Source organism: Sturnus vulgaris, chromosome 8 (assembly GCF_052056855.1).
Source record: "Sturnus vulgaris isolate bStuVul1 chromosome 8, bStuVul1.hap1, whole genome shotgun sequence".
Taxonomy (NCBI): domain Eukaryota; kingdom Metazoa; phylum Chordata; class Aves; order Passeriformes; family Sturnidae; genus Sturnus; species Sturnus vulgaris.
In genome coordinates, this window is record NC_142250.1 from 32,702,935 (window position 1) to 32,725,152 (window position 22,218).

General features: G+C 46.3%; 1 long non-coding RNA gene across 4 annotated transcripts in view; it reads right to left on the minus strand.

Moving 5' to 3' along the window:
* The window catches only part of LOC106850900 (uncharacterized), a 65,386-nt gene that overhangs the window by 42,989 nt on the left and 179 nt on the right, over positions 1-22,218 (minus strand). For 2 of the 4 annotated variants that reach the window (XR_015805206.1, XR_015805203.1), the window contains exon 1: positions 9,665-10,172. This is a non-coding gene — a long non-coding RNA (uncharacterized LOC106850900). Of the gene's footprint in view, positions 1-9,664; positions 10,173-19,434; positions 22,164-22,218 lie in introns of those variants that run through there. The other 2 variants (XR_015805205.1, XR_015805204.1) reach the window with 2 other exon arrangements.

Here is a 22,218-nt window from a genome sequence, read left to right on the forward strand (position 1 = left end):
GTGACAGGCTGCCCGGCTGCTTCCAAATCACAGGGCTTTGATCTCCTCATTCTAAAGGAATATGAAATTCAAGACTGCTGGTTGTATCCAGGAGCTGTCAAGTTCCACTAATCTCTGTCCCTTTCACATGACACCCAGCTGGTGTTTACCTCTGCAGCCACATTCTGGTGTGGAATTCCAAAGTCAGGGAGCATGGAGCTGCCATAAGGGGTTGGGTCACCTGCACACAGCCAACTCCTGCAGGACTTTGTCCAGTTAATGCCCAATCTGTTCAAACCCCTCTGTCCTATTTAGCAGGTGGATTTGGCTAGCTGGAAGAATTCCAGCCTGGCTGCACAGCTCTCTCACTGCATGGAGACCTCAGCAGAGCAAGATCCAAATTCTTTATCCACCCCTGTGTTTCGCCTGATCTGATCAATGGTGATATGAATGTTCATTTTCCTCCTGCCCACTAATGCCCAGCATTAAATGCTCAGCTCATCAGTGTGATAACAGTCACACAGGAGTCTCTGTCTTTGTTTTCTGCAAACAGAAACCACGACAGAGCACAATATATTCCATTTTACTGCACCTGTGGCCAGCTCCCAACCACGCACTGCAACCTCAGCACCCACCAAGCACAGGTGCATCTCCAACCCTTTGATTTAAACCAACCAGGGAGCCAACACCCAGGGAACCTTTCTGATTTCTAAGACACTGGAGAAGAACTTGGAGAATTTTCAAGTTGTCCACATCTCCAGGCACTTCCACAACTGATGCTGAGTGCACCAGCCTGGGTTGGTTAGAAGGTCACAGCACAGGATCCCTGCTATGCTGCAGTCTGCAGCAGAGCACTGAATGCAATCCTCTCCAACAGTGAGGTCTGAACACTCATAAGAAAATATGATCATATCTGTCCAAAATGCAATTGAGAAACTACTGACACAGGGGCAGCACATCATAGCCTTAATTTACCATTTTGTGGTTACCCAATTACACTAAAAACGTCAAAGCATTTCTTCACCAAACTGGTTTGAGTAAAAAGTTGTGTATTACTATCTGGTGTCAGGAATCACTAACCTCCAGCTCTTTCCAGGTGTGCAGTAAGAGCACAGTTCCCAGTCTTCCTCATCTTCCAAAGACCAGAAAGGTCCTCAGATCAAAGCCACAACAACTTTCAGCAGCCACCATCACCACAGCTGAATGTGCAAGCCACCCATGCAGTGGCTGTGAGCTTTATGCCCATGTGAATGTTCATTTTCTAGGTAAGAAGACAAGGAGAAGCTGTAAAGTGAAAGGTTTTTTGTTTGACCCAGTAAGAGTCTTCATGCACTCTCCACTCCCTCACTCCAAATTAAACCCAATTCTCTCTTGTTGGACTTTGCTGCTGCTACAGCCAGAATTTCCTTTTTGCCTCATTAGCCAGAGCAGTGGCTAGTTTTAAAGCTTTGCTAACACTTCCTTCCTTTTCCCCATCCATAATGCTCCATCAGACATCATCATGGTTCACTGAGAAAATAATGAAGAAAAACACATATTTGACAGCTCGCTGAGACTGCTCACTCTGCTAGTCTCAATTCTGCTTTTTGTTAATTCCTGGAACACTTCTGCCAGGCAATACCTACTCTCCAGCAGGAAGCAGCAGTTCTGGAATCACAGAATCCCAGGTCTATTTCCACACAGCAGCAGAGGGAGATGCTGCAGTGGACCTGGCAGTTCTGGTCCTTGGAGTTCACACTGGCCCTGTCTGTTCTGTATGGATACACCTGAACATGTGCATGAATATGGAGCTTAGGGCTCCTCAGACACTTAACCAGCATCTGTGGCAGGCAGCCACAAGCTGTGAAAAGAGCCAAAACATCCCACATGCTTGGGAATAAATACACCATGAAGTTAACCATCAACGTACACAGCTTATTCCCCCCTCCACTACCATCCATTCAAAGAAATCCTTGAGTCACTACTGCCAAAACAGCAGTGACATTTCAAAGTAGCCACATGCAGATTAGCCAGCACTTTTGTTGGTTCCAAGAGTCAGCACAAGCTGATCTTACAGCCCCAGGCCTCCTGCTGCCATTTATGTGGCCACAAACAGAGATCAGAGTCTTATGTTCTCATCCTTCACCACTCAGTGCCTGGGCTGGCTCCTTGCTTGGCCCAGACTCAAACCCAACATTGTCTGCAGCAAACACAGAACCTGTGGCCACCTGGGCCATGGTTCTTCACTGGCTCTCACTCAGAACAGTGTTCCCTACAGTTACAAGCTGGGGCAAGTGAGAGGGATCATGACAAAGCCAACACCACTAGGTCATCCTTAATTTGTGCTCTGTGCTCCCAGCCACCACCATCAGACTCCTCGTCCTTCAATGTACAGACACTTTTCAACCTGCAGACCAAGAACCCCGGGGAATCCTGAGATAATTCTACAAAGGGTAATTAAGAAAAGTGAGTCTGTTGCTAATGGTCTTAAATTAGCTCTATGGGGATCCACGTACTCACTGAAAAGTTTTTTTTAATAAGAAAAAAAGAAGGTTTACATGGACATTCACTGCACAAAGAGTTCATTCTCCAGAGTGGCAGAACACATCACATCCCTCGCTGTGTCTGTTCCCATGCATTGCTGACCAGTCTGTATGTGATCACCTCCTGTTATGCTGCTGTTTTACACAAGCTCAACCCATGAGAACCAAAATCAAACAGCAAAAGATCACTGCTCTGAGATGCAAGCAGAAGAAAACTCCTTTCCTAAAACTGATGTTCACAAAATGGAACACGAAATAACCTGGAGACAGCTCCTGTAACACAATGTCGCTGATCAAATATTACAACAGGCTCGCTCTGAAGAGAAGCCCCTTGCCTTGCCACATGTGCCCAGTCCTCTCTAAACTTCATTAAAGTCTAGTAAAAAATAAATAAGACAAATATCATTTGCATTTATTATACGAATTAGAAGAGCTTGCCAGATGGGGAGCTCTCCCCCAGCAGGGCTGTTGTATTCCAGGAGAGAAAAGCACTGGCACTACCCAGCTGTTTGGGGCCAGTGATGTTCCCACTCCTAGAAAACCATCGCCCCTGGCTGCTCCCTGTAATTAGTTCGTGCTAATACCCTTGGCTGGGCTGTGGAAAAGTCACATTCTGAAAGATCACCCTGGTGAACAGCTGTACCCAGGAGACAAAACGTCACCACTCCAAGCTGTCAGCCAATTCATCTCCAGGAAAGTCAGCCGGGCCATAAATTGGGAGTTCTTTATCTCAGGACAGCAGACTGAGCCGGGCTTTAATTGCTGAGCTATGCTAATGAGCCTTGTTTGTGACACGAGGTGCTTCATGTGGCTCTGTTCGAGAACATGGCACTGTCACCCCCCCCTCGAGGGCACACACAATCAGCTTAAAGCTGTCTGGATACAGAACAGAAATCATGTAAGGGTCCCCTCAGCATGGCACCTTATCAAAGGCATCATTAACAGCTGCCTGTGCAGTGGCAGGAGCCTCTCCTGGGTCAGCTCACTCCAGTTCCCTCCTATTCTTTCCTCCCTTCACAGTTGGGGTTTTTTTTTTCCCCTAAATTGTGAGTTCTGTAAACATTGTTGTCAAATCATCTGCAGGGGAACAAAATGATACCGAGAACTTAGTGTTTCCTCACAGATAAGAGCTGTGTCTGGCTTTAAAAGGAATTAAAACAAATCATGCCCGGGGAAAAGCAAACAGACAAAAGAATATCAGCTGAAGTCCTTCTTGCTGACTTCTTGAGTCAAGCTCTACTTCAGCCTGGATTTCACTTTTTTCCTTTTGGGTTAGGGGCTGCACTAATGAAAACAGTTATTTTAGCACTCATATTTTGGAAAATAATCAGACACTCACAGGATGGTATGGGCTGGGAGGGATCTTAAGGACCGTGTAGTTTCAGCCCCACTGCCATGGGTAGGGAACCTTCTGCTAGATCAGGTTACTGAGAGCCTGATCTTCAATAGCCTCCAGGGATGGAGAGTCCACAGCCTCCCTGGGCAAAATAATAGCCCAGGTGGACACAGGGCTACAGATTTCCTTGTCCAGATATCAAATGCTGTTTCATTTGCCCCATTAATGATGAGGCTTGCTTGCTACAAAAAGCTCAAGCCACATTTCCATGGGTAAGGCCAATGCTCAGCATCTTTAAAAATCACTAGTAGTTAAATGTGGCATTATTATTCTTGTGGCACTACCCAGGGACACGTGCAGGCATCACAGACCCGTGTGCCACTCTACAAACATCCATCTCCCCAGGCTCTGAGATCTTTTAACCTGGGGGCCCAACCTTGCACACACTCACACACTTGAGTAACCATCAGCATCTCATGGCCCCACTGAAATCAACACAACTGATGAATGGAATGAAATCAGTAATTACCCATGTGCTTAATTATTTGCAGAACTGGGGGCTAAGTGCTTCATTTTTAGCTTTATGCTTGAAAATATTGGTTCTAACCTAGTGTGCCTCACTTTGCACTCAATCCCACAAGGAACAGCATGGTCTGGCCTAATTAAGCAAAAGCACTTAACGAAGTGTTTAGCTTCCAGCACGTTAACAAACCCATTGACTGAACACTGCCTTGCTTGGGGTGGCCCAGCCCCTTGCAGGATGGGGCCCTTCAGCCCAGGTCTTGGGGGACATGACTCAGGGAAACATGACCCAAACCCCAAACCTGTCCAAGTGCTCAGGGTGTTGGACACCCCAGGGCTCCCCTGGCAGTGGGGTGGTGAACCAGGAGGGCTGAGGATCCCCCAAAGTGTCCCCTGCTCCCATCCTGGATGGCATCCAAGTGCAAGGGGGTGCACAGAGGCGGTGCTGGGATTTAAAGAGAAGCTGCAAATGTTCTCTGTAATTAACTGACTGGAAGTTTTCATGCTCAGAAGCACATCCCTCGTTTAACTCTGGCCACAGCTCCCACTCTGCAGCAGAGGAGCAGCCGAGCCCTGATGCAGCACGAATGGCCCCAGGGGCTGGAGCAGAGTGGACACAGAGTGGACAAAGCAGACCCTGGGAGAGGCACAGGTCAGCAGTGGGAGCTGCAGAAGGGGATTTGCAGCCAGACCCCTCTGCACCTCTGCTTTTACCTCCTTTTTTTTTGCCAGGCTGAGCAGTACCTGGAACGGGGCATGTGCATGAGGAGACCCAGCTCTCCCCCATCCTGGGACAAAGCCTCCAACCATGGCTTGCTTCTTACAAGCCCTAATTTTAGGCCCTTTAGGACACAAAATAATGATAACACACTCCCTGGAAAAAAAATCCCCTTGGGCCTGTGTAAAATTAGCAGTGTGCTGCCTGTCCCACTTTTCTCCAGCTATGTGGGGCAGCCTGGCTTATTAATACACTGGACTCATTTTGAGATCCTTTGCTTTCCCTCTTGCAAAGGGAGCCTGGAGGCAGCCAGGCTGCTTCTCCCAGCAGTGCCAGAGGTGCTCCCCTTACCCTGGCAGACAAATCCTCCTGCACATCACCTGGGGAGGCAGCAGGAGAGGACACGGCAAGGTGGAGGAGCTGCTCTGCTGCTGCAGGGGAGGAAGAGGAGGGATGTGCCCTTCGCTGGCACAAGAGAACCCCCAACAATGGGGGTGAAGCACAGCTTGGACTCTCCAAGGGGGAGAAGATGAAGCACAGGTGATCTCCGCCCTCCAGAGGCTCTGGCAGCAGCCTGGCAAGGCAGCAGGGACTTCAGTGCACTCCTGGAGGGAACTGTCCTGTCCTACACACCCAGAAACACACACCCTCCCCTGGAAACAAAGCACAGCTTAAGAGGAAAACTCCTTGGAAGTGCCATCATTACCATAATTCAACATTAGTGTAAAATACAACCTCCACCCAGGAGCTCAGAGGAGGTTGGTCCCTGGAGACCTGTTGTCTGCCCAGGTGAAAACCTCCTGACAGGGTAAGGAAATTTCAGAGCTGCTGTGAGATTTCTTCCAGCGTGGAAGAAAAATCCCAGTTAAACTACAAAGTGCAAGGAGGAACCTGGGGATAAGAGAAAAGGGGAGCTGACCCCCAGACACATCTGCATTAGAGCCATTTAAGAAGAGGGAACCTCAGCTAAAAGAACAAAGTTTTCAGAAATAAGGTTTTTCATGATGTCACACAGCCTATTCTTTCACTCCAAACTACGATCTGCTCCAACACTGTTTTATCTCACACTGTTCACTGTGAGTGTTGTGACACTCCAATCCTGAGCCAGCTTCCCTGTTAAATACTGATTTATACTCAGCTCAAACAAAACCTCACAAAGTTAGTACTAGATTTGACTCAGCTATGGAACACAGCAACATATGAAGAGAGAGAGGAAAGGAAAGATCTGGGGGAAGATGATGTTTTGTACCTTAAACAAGAGGAGTGTATAAACTGCCCTGACCCCACATAGCCTCAAGAGCTAAGCCTGTGAATCAAATACATTTCAGTAAACAAAAATCTACTGAAATGGCACTGTTTTTCCATGTGTAGGTTCTTTTTTCTCCCATGGGGACAGCAAGTTGTGTGCTTCGGTTTTTTTTCCCCTTTATACGAGGTACATTATTCCATTTAAGTGCTCGTGTGTTTATTAATAGAGCAAAAATGAGTGAACGAAGAGCTGTTCTAGGGAGACTGAAAGCCTGCACTGGAGCAGTGAATCAGAGGAACAAATCCATTTAGAAAAATGCTCATTTTAAGACAAATTCCTTTCACGTTTATTTTCCTCTACACCCCAAACGTAATCAGACCCATTGACATGCCAGTCCTACAACACCATGTACACACTCCAGGCAGGACCCTCCAGCTGCATCTGCTGATGTTGTGCTGTAAAACAATCAGAAAGTGACCAACAGCAGCTCACACATGCTGGGAAGCAATGAATGATCACTAGAAATGTTTAGAGACCCCTGTAAGCCTGGCACCATCACAGCTATTGCTGCCATGTAGTGCATGGACGAGGTGAGACCTGAGAGGATTCTGCCCCTCCACAATGTCCCCTGTACCCAAAGGTGGTTCTGTTAAGGCTGCCAAGACCTCCTGGGCTGATGGGGACAGTTCACAGCTCCTTGCAGCTGCTCTCCAGAGGCACAGGTGACATCACTGCTCACTCCAGAGCAGAGAGAGGATCCTGCTGTTTTCACTGCTGCTGACAAACCCAGAGGAAAGACCTGAAGAAATGCACACAAAAAACCAGACACGAATGTGGGCACAATTCCCAAAGCAGTGGAAAAGCAGCGCTGTCCCTGAAAACGGAGTCAGAAGAAAATTAAGCACACGGGGAAGATGTGCCAGCAAAGGTCACCAGAGAGGGAAAGCACACATTGTTCGCTTGCTAATGAAAGGTGTTTAGTAATGTGAGAAGAAATATTTCAAGAGCAGCTCATCACTTATCACAGACCCCCAGCTTTGGCAGTGACACCTGAACTCCTGCTACCTGGGACAGCAAAGCTCCCTGGGGACACCAAAGGTCACAGGCATCTCATTCATTTACTCTTTCCAAAGGGCATCGTTATTTACTTGCTGTCAGTATCTGTGCTCGGCAGTTTCAGCTCTCCCTTGGCTTTGCTGAAAGAGTTTCCCAGCCAGTGGGAGGCTGCTGGTGGATCCAGCAGGGCCAGGACAGTGTCTGCTGTGGCTGTACCCTCCCAGCACCAACGCTGTGCTCACAGCACCGCCGTTCTGATGGGAGCCCAAACGAGACCGGCTCACTGCAGACAGTGCCTAAGGAAAGCTGAGCTTTTCCGTGCCAGCATTTGCCTTCCCAGCCTGCAAACACACAGCTGGGAGATTGGCCTGGCATTCGGGCTGCAGCATGTGACTCTTTAATGAGGGAGGTCTATGATCTGCAGGACTAATGCACACGGGTGCAAAAGCAGCTCCCCGACCTGCTTCACTGGAGTGGAAGGATTTTATATTTTTTTATATTTTTTTGTGATTAAGGCCCACTATGGGGAAACAAGCCTATTCTTGGCTGTTTTCACAGCCTTAGCAGGTGATTATGAACAAATTCTATAGCCATGTTCTACCTCAGGAGTACCCCAGCACAATAATGAGATAAAAGTGCCCTTTCTCACAGGAGGATGCTGCAGGTTCGGGTATTAAAGGATGAATGTCACAGCAATGCTTGTAAAATGTAAAGACTAAAATTGGAGCAAGCCCTGCAGCGTTGGCTTTGAAAGCCTGCATGGAATAGCTGGATCACAGTGGTCTTTTGGATCTCTGAGCAGCACCTGCAGCAAATGGGTCTTCACTGCTTGCCTCCTCCCTGCCATCCTACCCAACAGCAGCCTGCCTGGAATACATCAGGAAGGAGCAGCCAGCAAGCAGAGCAGCTGTTATTTGCTTATTGTATGTCTGTACAATTGTGTGTACCACCAAGGGACAGGTTTTCCCTCACTCCCACCTTCAGGTGCCACACTGCAGGCTGGGCTGGGGCTTCTCCTGCAGAAGAGCAGAGGGCAGCTTGCTCCTGAAAACCACCTCTTCCCCCATCTTTAACATTAAGGAGGAAATAAATCAAAGAGACTGAAGTACTCAGGCACCAACATGGCAGGAGAAGTGTCTTTTTCCCATTTTTAGTTCGGTATTTGCATACTTATGCCAACAGATATTGCAGCTAGACCTAAAGGTGCTGCATTGCCCCAAGGCTGAAGGCAGTCCCTGCAGGGATTTATTTCCTCAGACCCTGGCAGTGGAGGCAGTGCCCAACCCCTTCAGTCCAGGAATGAGGAGTGCCAGTCTCAATCTCCTGGACACTCCCAAAGGTCTGTGTCACCTTTCACTAATTCCGTTCTGAAAGAAACAGTGAAATAACATTTTCTATCTGCTTTTGCAGGAGAAAATCACAAACAAACTAGACAAAGTGAGTGACTAACTAAAAAATAGTAAAACTGGAGGAAAAACTGGAGTAAATCTGCCCTGAGGAGCTGCAGCCCCAGCCCATGTGCAGACTGTGCTGCTTCAGTGAAACCAGTTAAGTTTTAAAACCAGCTTTACTGACTTCAGTCAAGTCAGCTCTGTCCAGTTCACACAGTTCCACAAGTGATGTCACAGAGTACCAAGTGTAACTTTTGTGGAAAACCTTTTGCTGTGCTCCCATCATTCTGATTCAGAAATATTGCCCTATCTGCTTTAAATTGTTTCATACTGGTGGGGTTTTTTTCTGGCTTATTGCTACATCTCTCTCCTCCCTGTTTATATGCATTATCTCCTGGTTTTCCACAGAGCAAGTAACAGCCAACCCAAATTTTCATATTCCACACACCTTTTTTTTTTTCTCCTTTTTTTTCCTAAATCACTTCAGGACTCCCACTTCCCTGGGATTAGCCCAGATTTTTTTTTTTTTTCAGCCACAGAATAAAAATATTATGGTCACATTAAAAAAAAAGAGCTTTCCATCACTAAGAGCCACAGGAAGGGAGGAGGGCAGAGCTTGGCCACTGCCACAGCCACAGCCAGTGCTGCCAACGTGCCTCAAACCACACTCAGCTCTGTGCCAGTGTGGGCTGCCTCTGTGTTTGCTCTCTGGGGCTATAGGAGCTTAACAACCAAGCAGAAAAATGGCTTCAATAACAATAGATTGTTATGGGATGGTCATCACTGGATGGGGACAGGAGCACCTGCCCCAGACCAACAGGAGCAGCCAAACCTCCCAACCCTGCTCCCCACTGGCTGCTCCCCTTCCCTAAATTGGGGCTGATTTCTCACCTTAAACTACTTGATGGGCTTCCCTGGAGTATCCAGCGTGGTTTCCATGGAAGTCTCCTCTTTACAGTGAGATAAAAATGTGTCTGATCTCTTCCTCACATGCTAGCAAACACTGGAGGAAAACAACAGAAGCCTCAGTGAGGAAACATTTCAGCTGTTTTGCAAAGACATAAAAATCAGTGATACGACAAAATGCTGTATTGAAGCATCTTAAAAATCCAACCCAAGATCTTCTTTCTCATTAGGAAGAATATTTTACAAAAAAAATAACTCCTTCAAGTAGATGCAGCTGCCTGAATCCAGTGAGCAAGAGGTAGAAAGCCTGCCCTCAGACAGCATTTCAGGCAGCATTTAATAAAATCCCAAAGATTTGAGTGCTGTTTGCCACACCATATAGTGTTTCCAGGAGTAGTCTAAACATTTAGATTTAAACATCTCTGTCCTGTTTAAAAAATCTTGAAATGCTGAAAGTGTGGTTGTGTTTTGTCTGATACAAATCTGAAAGAAATGGGGAGTGAGGTGGGATGGAGTGAGGCAGTAAGAAACACAATGAAAACCAGCACCACCACCCTGACAGTCCAGCATGGATTATACAGTTATGGATTAAAATATTAAAATATTAGCATGCTGTCTCTGGGAAAATTGATTCATGGTAAGTCAAAGACACCATTTGTGCAAGTCCCAGAGTTTAGGAACAATTACCTTTATTTCTATTTGTTTCATTTCGTACTAGCTTTGACCCTCATATACCACTGCATTTCAAGGCATGTTGAACACCTCTGAATTCTGGTGTTGTGATGTTTTGGGACATTGCTGAAAAGCAATGCAGCAGCTTTGTCTGCTGCCTTAAAAATAAGTAATTCTGGCAATTTTTAAAACTCCATTAACAAGAAGTAGCCCTGTTCTGGGGAGGATTTTACCTCTCCATCTGCAGAGGAATGAAGCCTTTTCTCATTCCTGTTCCCTCTTTTGCAGGCACTGTCATTGCAGCAGAATTTCTCCACACCACAGCCATGGCCAGACCAAAATAACAGTTTAAATGAAACCATCTGGGTTCTGCACGGATGAATTTATTTTGTGAGGCTTTCCTGAGCGGCAGCAAAACATTTCTAGAGATGGGTGAAACCTGGCACGTGTCAAAATAAAACAGTGACATTTTAAAAATTTCACACCATTTCTGGGAAAAAAGAAATCAGAAATGGTAAAATGAGAGGGTTTAGATGTTTTATTACAGCAAGGCCAAGACACTCGAGCTTTATAGCTCTGATGGCTACAGAGAGTTGCTGAAACAGCACTAAGAAGCATTTTGAACTAACCATAAGGTTTTAAAACTGTTGTTCAGATACTGATGAATTCCATGGATTTGAAATACTTCAATTTCAGTAAAAGCTTACAAGTACACTTTTCAAAGGGTACATTTTGCTTCCAATACACAAGTTGATACATATCTAGGCTCTCAGGAGCATCATTAATTTAGAGAAAATCCAACCACATCACAGCACTGTTCATTTTTTATTATCATTGATAATTTTTAACCTTATATAAAATCAGTTCCAAGATCAGCTGCTTTTCAGTGGCATACACTTTCAATTTTTATAACATCTGTGTGTTAAACTTAGAGAAAAGTTGTCCATTAGTTTAGGACATGATGGTGTTTATTTGTATTCTCTTTGCTTCAAAAAGGAAGAGCACTCATATTCATCCAGAAAGCCATAATAATTTTTACCAAGACAAAACTGCTGAGGAAACCAAAGATGAACCCTCCAGAATTTTGAATGGTAGAGGAATCTTCTCACAATTGAACATACTTATAAATAGATATTTTTGCTTTTGTCAGCTGCTCTTTTTGCCTGAGTAACACAAGTGGAATATGTTGTCATTGTGGCTCTTTGTGTCTCAATTATCTCAATAAAATCATTATTAAAAATTAATAAATAAGGATAAAACTAGCAGTAATTTTCTCATTAATTCCAGTGGAATCAGGACATAATGAGTTTGTCTTTTTAAAGGATCAGGATCCAGAGACATTTGGGAAATCTGCATTTGCATTTGTGTATGTACCTTTATGTCTTCTAAGTGGCCTATACCATCAATTGTTCTGCCTATTTAGAAAATGGGATTTAAATATTTCAAAATCAGTTTTTCTCTGTGTCTCATCTCTGCATTCTCCAAGTCCTCACCTCTGCTCTTACTTTCAGGTCCTTAAAGCAATGCCTTTTCTGATCTCCTTCCCCAGCAGTAACATTTCCTCTTCCCCACTCTTGTCCACCACTACCAAGTATGTCCTTGGCAATATGCATGCCAGCAACAGTTTGAAATGCAAACATACCCATTTCTCCCTCTAAAGCTGGCTCTGTCTTTGGAAACCTTGTTTTTTCCGTGAAAGTTTCATAAACAAAATTCCATTACGCTGAATTATACCTTACTTCAGTCAGTCTGCTACTGGAATGGATTAAAATACCCACTTTTTAATTTCTCCAGCAGCCCAAGGGCTGCAGTCACACAACAATGCCTAAACTTGAAGTGTCCAAGGCCAGGCTGGACAGGGCTTGGAGCAACCTGGGGCGGTGGGAGGTGTCCCTGCCCATGGCAGGGGTGGAATGGGATGAGCCTTAAGGTCCCAAACCTTTCTGTGACTCTGTGTCCACAGCAAGCACGTTGTGTGAGCTGGTTTGGTGCCTGTTCAGGGTGGTGAAGTGTGTTAACTAACACATGTCCTGGCACTGTCCCAAAATGCTGCTCCCAGCCTCACAGACTGTGCTGACCGAGGAGCCACAGCAGCACAGAGCTGACCTGGGGCACAGGGCAGAACCTGGAAGCAGCTGACAGAGCTCCAAGTGTGACTGAAAACAAGGAATCATCACCCAGGAGTTCCCAAGAAGCTCCACGGTGATCTGTTCTCAGCTATGTAATATCCTTCCTGGAAAGAAAACCTGAAATCATTTTCTAATAAAGTGGCAGATGAGAGCAGGGCAGAGCCATGACTGAGGGAGAGGATTTTTCACTGCCAGGAACTCGGCTGGGGAGAGGCAAGGGAATCCCAGGCACCTCAGTGGGGTAGGATGGGATTGCCCAGCTCCATGGGGAGCATGGAGGAGGCAGGGCTTTGTTCTGGGGGCCAGAGATGCTCAGACAGGTTTGGGATCGTGGTGGTTCCTGAGCTCAGACCCAGGGCAAGGACATTGCATTGGCTCCTTCCCTGGATCTGCTGGATCTCAGAGCCTTGGCAGTGCCTGGCAGAGCCCAGTGTTTGCTTTTTGGAGCCCTTTTTGGGGTGCCAGCCCTGGCACAGCCATCAGCCAGCCCTGTCTGCTGCCCAGCACTGTCCCCACGGGGCAGGGACACGCTGTCCTTCCGCCTGCCCTGCCTTCCCAGGGCCCTGCTGGGATTTAAAAATATCCTTTCCCAGACTCTTAGCAAAGACACAAATCTTCTGGTTTGCAGTTTAACTCCTAGGGCAGCCCATGATGCAAATAGTGGGAAGCTACAGGGCTAACAGGGCATTTGGACACCAAAGGCATAAGAATTCCAAGGGTTTTCCATGGAATTTCAGATTGTATCATTATTTTTAAAAGATAAGGGGAGGCTGTGCAGGGAAATACCACTCTTCAGAATCCACCCACTACAGCCTAGTGTCAGAAGCAAAATGCTGAGCTGGAGCAACCTTGGTCTAAACCTATTTTTATGTTCCTCTTGTACACAATGTCTGAGGGTTGTACTGTAGCAAAGGATGCAAATCTTCCTGTGCTTCTGGTATTACTGGTGCAATTCCCACTGGAGGGCCACGTTAAATTTAGAGCCCACAATTCATAAAGGAAGCTGACAAGCTGCAGAGAGTTCAGGAAGGAATATGGAGGATGGAAAAATAGCATTTACAGCTGCAGGAGGTTGATCTATTTAGCTTGTGAAGAGAGGAGTTTAAGGGATGACTTGGTTAAAGACCATCAGTGTTCACAAGGAGAATTAAATGTTGAGATTCAGGGTCCTCAATTAGCACAGGAAAATCTTGACACTGAAAGCAGGCAAGCCCTGACTGGAAACGAGGCACATGTTTACCAGTGTAAATAATGAATTTATTACCAAAGCCAGAGCTGAAGCAGACAGGATGACTCTTCATTACAGGGTTTTTTAATAACATTTGAATGCTCTTTTCCTGAAAAGACATGTTGAAATTCAAACAAGCACAAACAGAACCAGCCTTGTGACCTGTATTATCCAAGGGAGCAAACAGTAATGCTTCCCTTTTTTCACATTCATAGTCTTCTCTCCCTTCCACAGTAATTCCAAGTGTGTAACAGCTGAGAGCAAAATTCTGATCGCAGATCCCCCGTGCAGATCTGCTCTGTGTTTGTGCAAGCACCAAGCAGATCTCTCATGTCTCTGCCAGGAGCCTCTCACCTGCATGAGCCTTGAGCCATAAAGCCCCACTGCAGTGGCACTGGTGCTCCCTCCTCACTGCCTGGAGCCAGCACACACTCCACCTCCTCACTCCCCTCCTCCTGGTGCCCACCAGCAGCAGGGAATCCTCTGACACACCCTGCTCCAAGCAATTCCAGCCAGTCCTCAGTCATCCATCCTGCATTTCCCTAATGTCCAACATCCACTGCCCTCGCTGTGCTGTAAACCCACTCCTCTCTGTCCTACCCAACTGCATCACAGAGAACACATTATCAGGTTATTCCCTCTTTTGAAGGCGTTTAAGACCATTTTCATGCCTCACTAAAGTCTCCTCCTGACTCAACAGCACCAATTCTTCCTCCCTCCCCTGGCAGGCCACAGCTCCCATTCGTTTTTGCCACTGGACTCCTTCCAAGTGCACCTCCAAGTGCCACCCCCCGAACTCCACATGGGGCTACCAGCCTTCCACAAGCACACAGCAAAACCCCAAGCCCTGTCACACGTGCCTGAGAGCAGAACTTGGCCCTCTTTTAATCCCATTGCATTTATCAGCCATATAATGTTTTGCACATTATCGCCCCAATTAGAGAGGCTTGTAGGTGATAATGAGATTGCACTGGATATATTCCAGCAAAGCACATTCTAGGTTTTACTAACTTCATTAACCAAGAAAAGCTGGTTAATGGCTGAAAAGTGCAATGATGCACATAATCACACCAGTTGCTTTGCTACTACAATTATATTATTAAGATGGATCTTTGAGGTACAATTTTCATGTATAATTAGTGGGTTATCCCTTCAGGAAAAAAAAAAAAAGTAATTCAAAAGCACCCAAAGGTTTGACCAAAATAGTTCTTACTGAAAACACAAATGAAGTCATGCTCTCAGGTCAGACTCTGAATGGATTTGTGAGAAAACAGGAGTGCAAGAATTCAGAAACTTAACACAGGCTCCTCGAGGATGTGAAATGCCAAAGTTGCAATCCACTGACACACACTGGAAGGAGCACCCAGTCTCAGTGGGGTCCATGGGTATCCAGGCTGTGACTTCTGATAATCCGAGAATGTATCAGAAATGTAATACATTTAGACTCATTCAGAATTATTTCTTGGTGTTTTAATGACTTCTGTATTCTTCAGTTGTTTATTTCCTTAGACATCACTGTTCTTCTCAATAGAAATAACTTCAGTTTCAGATTAAGAAAGCCAGCATCACCAAGGAGACAGGACAATGAAGAACCCTCTGGTTATTCCTTTTACCAAATAACAAAACAGAAAACGAGTGTAAATTCTCATAGGCAATTTCCAAGTGCAAGTCTGAGTTTTTGGATAGCTTTTCTCTTTCAGCTAAATTGCGCTTATCGGTTTGACAGAAAATGCAATGACTGTTTTTTCCTAGGAATTTCTTACAAATTTAATTGAGCTGTCAGAAGAAATGCTATTATCCTCACCATGTGAAATTAATATATCAGGAACTTATCTACTGTCTTGCATGTGTGCATGACATTTATATGGATCATTGCAACTAATACACATAGATCTCTTCTGCTTGGTAAAATTTCACACAATAAATAATCTTCAGAACAGAATTTGTGATTGTCTAAAAGTCCTTGAATTTGGCTGGCTCTGCCAAGGAGCTTAGTAGGAGACTTTGCTGGATTTAATCAGCCAGACAGACCTCAGAAATTCTGCTGGAATTCTTGTTGCTATTAGAAATATGCACTAGAATTTGCTATTTCAGTTCAGAAGAGATTCAGAAACTAAAAGCAATAAATCTTCATGCAAGCATTGAGCTCTCTCAAGGATATCCTGGAACAGTGATTTTTGGAGAGGAGGAATACATAAAGGAACGTAGAGTGTCTAGCCAAAGTTTTATTTGAAGTACTTTTTCAATGAATCCAGAGACTTGTCCAAAACAGAAAACCTCTGATTTTTCCCAAACACATCTACTTGGCCTTCCACTTCCATGACCCTGCACAGGAGACAAGAAAGCAGAGGCAGCAGGAGGTGAAATCAGTGCACAAACTCTTGGAGACTCCCTTTAAGTAAGGAGGAGTTTCATCACTGATATTAAAAAGGAGTTTAATCTGCACTGCAAGTCGCCAGGACTTCAGGCACTTTCTGTGCCTTAAGAGCTCCATGGTCTCCTGGAATCCAACAAAAACTGCCAACTTTGAGAAAAACTGCAGGTACTGTGGCAAGGCCTGTCATGATAAGCACATATTTAATGTTTGGTGGACTGGGGTTTCATTTATTATTACCCTGGAGTTAAAGGAAAGCGTGAAACAACATTATCTGCAGGAAAAACCAAATGCCACTTCAAAATTCAATGTGTGAAACCCCCAAAAGGCACAAAGCTGACACAGCTGCTGGGGCAGACTGGCAGAGGCACATGGCAACAACCTGTCAGCCACAATAAGTCCTAAAATTGAACCCAGGGCTGCAGAGGAGTCCAGCAGGCCGGGATTTTAACCTCAGCATTTCCAAATGCACAGGGCAGGTCACAGGATGGGGTCAGCAGGTACAGCCCAGTGAGCAGCTCAGCTGGGATCACAGAGCTCCTGCTCCACAGATACTTCAGTTTGAGGTCACAGAATCACAGAATGGTTTGGGTTGGAAGGGAATTTAGATCTCATCACCTTGCACTAGACCAGGTTGCTCAGAGCCTCGTGCAGCCTGACCTTGGACACTTCCAGGGATATCCAGAGATACTTAGCAATAATAAAGTTCAGTAATATAGACCCGATTAAACTCATTTATTTAATAATAAAAATTAATTTTACACATCAAGTACGTAAAATTAACATACTTCCTGTGCTATTTCAAGCTCACAGGACCTTTGCAGAAGAACCTGGTTCTCCATTTCAACGTGAATCTGATTTGCTGTAAAGGGAAACTGCATTTGACATTTAGGAACTGAAGTGTTTATAGCATTTATTACATTTTTCTGATATATTAATACAATGCCCAAACACAAACTGTTCTTCAACAAAAAAAAAAAAAAAAAAACAAACCTACCTTTCAGTTTTCGTAAAAAACATTTTATTTTCTCATAAACAGTAAATATGAATTTCTATGCCACTTTGACATCCCTCTCCATAAGTCAGTGTATCCTCAGGACAAATATGGTTCTGCTGATAAACATTTGGCTCTGGGCTTTATTTGTGTTCTGCAGTAGTTTGGATGGGCAAGTCAAAACCCTGGCTGTTTGTCTATGACCTTTGCATTCTCCTTTAAATTCCATGCATTTGCAAGAGATGATGGAAGAGCTGATAATGTCTACTGTTTATCAGCCACGATAATTAGATTAGATACTATTTTTTTTATTGTAAAAATAGTCTTGTAATGGATTTTTTTTCATTTATTTTTTTAACAGCTACTATTTCCAACACTTCCAGCAGTGCTCTGAAGATTTTTAAAAGTCTGTATCCAGGAAGCACTTTGTCTCCTTCAGCTGACAAACATTTTTAGGGGGAGAGGAAATTCAGTTTCTCTTCTCTCTGCACTGTCAGGCCCCTGAGCATGAAGTCTCTTCTCCTCCTCTTTGCTGTCAGCCCTGGAGGGGGCTCAGCTGTCCCCTACAGCCCCCACAAACCCCCTGAGCCCTCCTACAGCCAGGACAGCCAGGCTGAGGTGGCAGCCTGGGCTCTGCTGAATGCTCAGCTTCAATTGCTCTTGGTTCAAGGTGCCATTGCTAGACATAAAACAAAACGGGAAATGTGGCATTTTGCTGGAAATTCGAGCACTCAATAGTCAAGCAGAGCCATGTTTAGGTTGCCCATATAACTTTCTGCTGTGATGAGCACATTACTTACTTGATGACAATGATGTATTCTTGGAAGCACCTTTTATTTTCTGCTCTCAGCTCTTTCCAGTTGTCTGCATGCTATGAGGTGGAGCAGCAGTTCTTACAGAGCTGGCTAATGCTGTGTGCTGTTCTGCACTTCCAATGGCTGAATCAAATTGAGAGACAGCTAAAAATGATCGTATTCCCCACCCCAGCTCTGTTTTCCTGGGTAAATGTTTGCTGCAGTTACCTGAGGACTGCCATGTAACTCTAAAATGAGTGATCTGGACAGGCACTCCTGCCCCCAGTGCACTGAAAGTTGTGCTCCACACCCTGAAAAAGTTTGGTACCCTGTTAAAGAAACACATGATGTGTCTGGTTATGCTGAAATAGCCCCCTGGGCTCAGCACAGATCAGGAGAAGGTGAAACCACCACTGCCTCCTTTGCAGTCAGATTTCCTGCTCCTTGGAGGATCAGCTGCTTCCACAAAACAAAAGCAAAAGCACACCTCCAAAGAAAGATTCCCAAAACCGAAGTCATGTTTTATGGCTGGCTTTTATATCCCTAATCCTCCATCCCAGAGAGTTTTTTGCCAGTAAAAGGGGGCTAGCGAGGATGATTTCTTTATCCTTCTTACCAACATTGTCATGCCAGCTCAGACCCTCCTTTTCCTGGAGTCTGGGAGACACCATGCCTGGGATCTCCCACCATTGACAAGGAGCAGAGGTTTCCTCCCCAGCACAAGCCCTCATGCACCCCTCCCTCCTGAGAAGGGAAACGCCAGAGCAAGTTCTTCTCCCACATCAAACATCAGTGCTGGGGCCTCCGAGCAGAGCCCAGGCTGAATTTCTGCTTCCACAACTTTTGTTTGTATCCTCCACTGAAGCCTAACTCACCCATGTCAGTCCCACCAGCTGCTTCCAATCTTCTGAACAGGACTGCTCTGTGCTATAAACTACAGCTTTCCAAACACAAGCATCATCTGTTAAGCCAAGAGCTTCAGATAGGATTCCTGAACACCAGGCTGGGAGTCCAAGCAGCACAGGGCATATCTTCCCTGTGTCAGCAGACACCTCATGTATTTTTAGTGCTGTCAGAAACAAACCACTCCTTGATATTCCAAAGGGGGGGGGGGGGGGGGGAGTCTTCTAGAAGTGGTGGTGAAGCTAATATTTTAAAAGACCCTTCTGAGAACTTGCCAGCCTCCTGGGGGAGCTTGTCAACATCTCCCACGTTAAATGAAAGCCACTTTAAAATCCACAGGGGTTTTAAAGAAAAGCTGGAACATATCAAAGCTGCTGGGATGGCAAGCTTCATAACGTGCACAATACATCAACACTTACAGACAGTAAATCCTCCCCAGCCTCAGGGGAGCTCACAGCCCCCCAGAGTAAGCCTTTTCCTAATGTATCTCTCAAATGAACTGCTAATCCCCTCTCTAAACTTGACAGCTGTCCTGCATGCACTCAAACCCCTCTGTGCTTAAATCCTTCTATCATTCTTGTTAAGTCACTTGTTAGATAATTTTCGCTTTAATACAAAGAAAGAAATCTTTCCTGCAACCCCAAACAAAGGCCTCACTCACCTGCAGTTGGCACATCCACAGATTTCTTACACATATGTGTGTGTGCATTCCCAGGAGCAATCTTGGACTTTACAAATTCCTGTGGCCAGTGGGAGCTCCCACACCAGTCCCTCCCAAGCAGATTTCTCAGACCCCAGCAGATCTGATGGCTTCCTGTGCTCAGATCAGCTGGAATTTCTGACACGGTTTCTCGCTGCTCTGAGGGAGCAGAAAACTTTCCCCTTGGCTGGGCAGAGCTTGGCCCGTGGTGTTGAATTCACAGTGACAACAGCTCTTTGTCACTTCTGCTCCACATGATAGTTTGCCAGGGTTGCTGTGCAGCCTTGCCACAAGAACTCACATGAGACACCACCAAGACAGCTGTGGTCTTATACTGCCCAAGTCCTGACAAAGTTTGCCTAAAGGGTAGTTTGGCATAGTCAGAAATAATCCCAGCTTCCAGTTGAAGACAAAGCAGTAGTTTTTCATGCAGTTCTCAGTATTTCAAATTAAGAACATTTCAAAGCACACCAAAACACTAATAATTCCTAGAAGCAGCTACTTGTCCATTAGCTCTTCTTGACCAAATATTTTGTTTGCTGCTTGAAACTGACAAAGAGTTTCACCAAGGCATTGATTCATTCCAATGTCAACAGTGGGATTCCCACTCTTGGGCCAGCACTGTGACTGGGTGACCCCAATCAGCTGGCATGAGGTTGGTGCAAGTCTGACAATGCCTGACAGCTCTGCAGGGACCTGAGTGGAGCTGTTGAGTATTTGCTCAACACCTGGAACATACTGGTCTATGAGCAAAAGTCTGGACAAAGACAACAATTAACTCCTGCAACACTCTTCAAACACTTGGATTGCCAAGGCACCTGAGCTCTGCTGAGCTGTTGGTCAGAGGATGCTGTTATTGCAGTGCTGGTGACAGGTGTCTATCCTTCACAATATTTTCCCAGTGAGGATATTTTTTTATGCTGCTCCAGGTTCTTCACCACTCCCTGCGTTGGCAGTGAGGGGAACAGGGTCATTTCCCTCACTACACAGCAGTGGTGTGAAATTATTCACTCTGCCTCTTAAAACGTCTACAGAAGATGAGATACAACAATTGCTCCAGGAAGTGATGCTCTACCACTCTGACTGATCACCCTGTGCCCTGTCACACATCTGTTACCTCTGCCATTGCTTGCTGGCTCCAGTGCAAATCAGGCCCTGAAACACTCTGCTGAAGGGGGCAGAGGTCTGTCAAATAACTGCAGCTCAGAGATGAGCTCTGGGCTGAGCCTGACACCCCTTAACTGTGAAATGTCCCTGTGCTCACCCAGTGCAGAACTGTGTCCCACACAAGCACGCTCTGGAACAGGATCTCCTTTGTGAATATTTTCAGTACTGAAATGAGTCCCATTTTCCAAGCAGAGAATTCATGCTCTGAAACACTTCTTTCAGCAGCTCTACTCCCTGTAGCCATCCTTATTGTCCCCTGGTCCTTGGTACACCCACTTCCCAGACACTTCATGTGGCTGGGGAGGCAGATCCAGCCTCGTGGTGCTGGAAGGCAGCCCCTGGGGAGGTGTTCCTGATACCTGAGCTTATGAAACCTGCTCATTTCAGATGCAAACAAAACACATTGGAAAGCTGCTTTACCTGCCAGAGGAGCATCTGTTAGACTGATAAATAAGGGCCGTGCACAGGGGAGACAGATTTACTTCTGACAAAACTCCACCCACTCTGCTCAGCCCAGCGGCTCTCACCAGGGGCTGGAAATTAATAGGATCTTTGCATTGTCAACTCCTCTTGCCCAAATGGAAAAGCACATCTGATGCTTCCCAAAGGAGGATCTGGTTTTTGGGTGACCTGACTGGAATGGAACCATCAAGGGCAGCAAAGGGGACTTGCATCTCCCCACCATGGTCCCTTGTCCTGCAGCCCTGCAAAGACTGAGCAGAGGGGTGAAGGCTGGGCCACCAAAACCTGGGCTCACCAGGCCCAACAGGTGAGTGCTGTGGGACTCTGCAGCCTGTCCTGGGTGCCTCTGCATCCACCCCCTGCACACAGAGCACTCGCAGGCAGAGTGCACCTCAGGTCCATCCCTTTCTAGGGCTGAATATTCCAGACTGGTTCCCCATGCCTGAGCAGCACTCCAGTGAGGGCACATACCTAGCCTGAGAGCCCAGCCAAACCTTCTCTAATTTAATTAACTAAAGCCCACTTCCGACAGAGGTGCAAAGAAGAAATCATCTCTGCCCCGCACAACTTACTAACAGTAATAGGAAGGCACCTGCTGCCCTCCATGAGCTTACAAGGCTCCTTGGAGCCTCCTCCCACTCGGACAGCGTGAAACTTGTTCTGTCCCCGCATCGCTCTGCTGCGACTGGAGACTCCTCCGTGCCAGTGCCGGGACGCTCGGAGCGGCACCGCTCCTGTGCCTCGTCGGGTCCGGCTCACACGGGCTGATCCTGGGTCATCCTGCGGCTCCGCCCCCGGTCCTGATCCCTTTCCCAATCCTGATCCCCACCCCAGTTCCGATCCTGATCCCCATCCCAGTTCCGGCCCCGGTCCCGTTCCCGCTCCTGCTCTGATCCAGCTCCCAGTCCCAGTCCCGCTCCTGGTCTCGATCCTCACCCCGGTCTCAGTCCTGATCCCCATCCCGATCCCGGTCCCAGTCCTGCTCCCGCTCCCTCTCCTGCTCCTGAACCCGCTCCCATTCTCAATCCCGATCTCGGGACCGGTCTCGGTCTCCATCCCCATCTCCATCCCCATTTCAGTCCCGATCCCGGTACCAGTCCCAGTCGCGATCCCGAT